We start from the raw sequence: 2,994 nt of genomic DNA, 5'->3' as shown, positions 1-2,994 counted from the left end.
TACTGTTTTAGAACTGATGCAATGACCACCATGTCTTTCCAATGTAGAGAGGTGAACTGTGTCCAGTTCCAAGTTCACTAGATGCTCCATATAGTTTAGTCGTAGACAAATCAGTATTTTCCTGACAGAAACTATCATCTTTAGTCATCCTTGTGTAAGATTCAGCTATGGCAGTCCCTGGTTTTATGGTTTGTGAAATAACAGAAATAGACTGCACAAGTTTGACTGCATGGACAATCTGCATAGGTATATTTTGAGTGCCATGTATGAGCCTTAACAAATAGCCATTCTTTGTCCCTCAAATGGAAACACGGATGAGTCCATAACGGACCAAGGTCCTCACACTGTTGTAGGTGCACAAGAAGGTGACATTTAGCAGTTTAGACGTCACCATAGAAATAGCCTTTGGGACAAAAAGTTCAAGTAGTTTCTCTGCAGTGATAATTCTGGTTCAATGATATGGGATTTCCTCAACCAAAGATGAAAATGCTGCATTAGTAGAAGGAAGCTGTGAGGTCTCGTAATAGCTAGTCAGTGCTCTTGCAAGAATTCCTCCAAGAGAAAAAAACAGGTCCATAGGATCAGATCAAAAGTATCCCGCTATTCTGAGGCTTTAAACAAACATGTGTAGAGGCCACCTGATGAGGATACGAGGGAGGATGGAGGACGAGGATATCCATGAAACGCACTGTCAATTCATTGCAATTGTTCGCCATTGACTGAAAGGGCATGACGAGAAACTCTGGGAAAAAACCACAGAACCACTAAAAGGACATTACTCCAAGAAGGTACTGAGTGCATGTAATCTTCATAAGCAGGCCTTTGCTAAGGTTAATACTTTTAGATTTGCTAAGATTATCACCAGGGACCCGTCACCCCTTAAAGATGGTTTGGTCGCCTTTTGAGCATATTTCATAATTAAGAGGCAAATCACTATTTGTGGCGCTTAGCGGGCACTTGTTTGGATCTTGGTGGGTATGGAAAGCTGAGACCAGTGTCGAGGAGCAGGACCACCGGTCTCTTGCAAAAGGGGCCACGCTTTCCCCTGTCTTTACAGTATCTGTCCTGGACTGCAACAAGCCTAATACAGATTATGACTACTCCAAATATGCCATTGTATTGCACTGAATTAACGGGGACTATGCTTTAGGCAGTGTACCGTCGCATGTGCAAAGCGGAGACGGGCGATTGGTGAGCACTTTTCCACACAAAATGGTTCAGATTGTCATACTCTGCTTATCAGGTTGCACAAGAACTTTCTTCATCTGTTTCTAGTTGGACACATCGTGTGCTCGAACACTTATGTGTTACGATTTGATGTAAACTAGGTACCCCTGCAATCTGTGTTCCAAAAGGTAAGTGGCTGAGATAGTTTTTAGCGGTCACTATAAGAGGGCCACCCTACCAAGTCCAGACCGAGCGTGGTGTGTTATTACATTTCTGCATTATATAAAATTCTGCAATGTTGTTATAGGATCTGTCTTCTTCCTGCACTTAAGTGTCTAAAGTGGTAATCTGTTTCTCCTGCATAAACCTGTCTTGCTAGAAATCAAGTACCAGATTCCTTATTTGAGCCGCAACTGGAAACTCTAGGAAGGATGAGGCTCTTCTTCGAACCACAGTGGTCCTGCACACAACGGTAGATCTATTGTAATATTCTACTTCTAATGTACCCCAATAAAAGGTACTGCCCACAGATTTAAACTGCTACATACTAAAAAAATAGGACGATGATGCAGCCATAGTCTTGTAGAAAAATAAAAACCTCTTTAATATTTGGTATGCATTAACCATCTGGTTTAGATGAGCAATGGTCTGTAGTTCAGAATTATCAGGACAAGCACACTTGAGCACTTATGGTTAAGGCAAATCACCAATGTGGGCCTTGTAGGACGTCCGGAGAGACGTGTGCTTAGAGGGAATAAATATTTGGGGTATCAGTTTTTAACGGTGTATTTTTTTTTGCAATCATTGGCGCGCATATGGTAAGGCCTAGGAGAAGCACTGGCTACTTGTCAACATGATTATGATGCCAATTTCTGTGACGTAAGTAAGAACTTTTTAAGGTGGTGATTTTGTGTCCTTAAAATTTGACTCTTCTGCACAGTCCTCACTCAAACCCTCTTCAAATCCCTCATTGAACAGATGTCCATCATCATATGTCCAATCCCCCATATCAGGGGGAGCTTCCTCAAATAATTAAGATAGATCATACTCAGCATTGCCATGTGGTTCAGTTGTTAGGTCATCAGGAGGATCTCTGAAGGCTGATCTGGAAGATGGTTCTTCATTGTCTTTAATAGAGTTAACAGTTGAAATACTCTCTTGTGCCACGCTACCTTGTCCCGGTAATAAAATAGAATGAAAGTCATTAAGGGTAAAAAAACATCTTGTCGCAACACAAAACCTATATCGTCTCAACCTGTATATCACTTTCTTACACTCAGATTATTTTGTCATATATACTGTACATCATTACAGACAGACAGACAGACAGACGTAGAGGGTTTGTGTACCTGGCAAGTGGTGAAAGGCTTGATGTCCGAGAGTGAGTGTGGTACATCCTGCATTGACACCTGGAGGTTGGGCGTGTTCTCCTTGAATTGCAGCATTTTGGGTTCCTCCAGGAGACACCCCTCCCTGCTGTGTTCCGCTGCTGCTACCTATGACACAGACAAGAGGAGACATTTACACCTTTTTTGCTGGATCAATTTTAGTCTAATTTTGCTTAAATTACATTTTTAATCCAACTTTAATGCAACTTTCTTGCAAGAAACTCAAAAGATAAAAAAAAGAAAAAGTGAAGGATAGGACAAAGCTATTTTGCCATGCTTGGTTTGACCAACTGTAGACTGCATTCTAACTACCAATCTACCTATTTACAGGGCCTGTGATTCTTAATCAGAACTAATTGTGTTCAGGATCTCTCTCTCCTCTGCACATGGGACTGGTTGTGGCTTTTGAACATTAAACACACACCAACACATTTCATAA

The sequence above is a fragment of the Etheostoma spectabile genome, chromosome 13 (assembly GCF_008692095.1).
Source record: "Etheostoma spectabile isolate EspeVRDwgs_2016 chromosome 13, UIUC_Espe_1.0, whole genome shotgun sequence".
NCBI classification, from domain to species: Eukaryota; Metazoa; Chordata; class Actinopteri; order Perciformes; family Percidae; genus Etheostoma; species Etheostoma spectabile.
Note: the sequence above shows the minus strand (reverse complement) of the source record.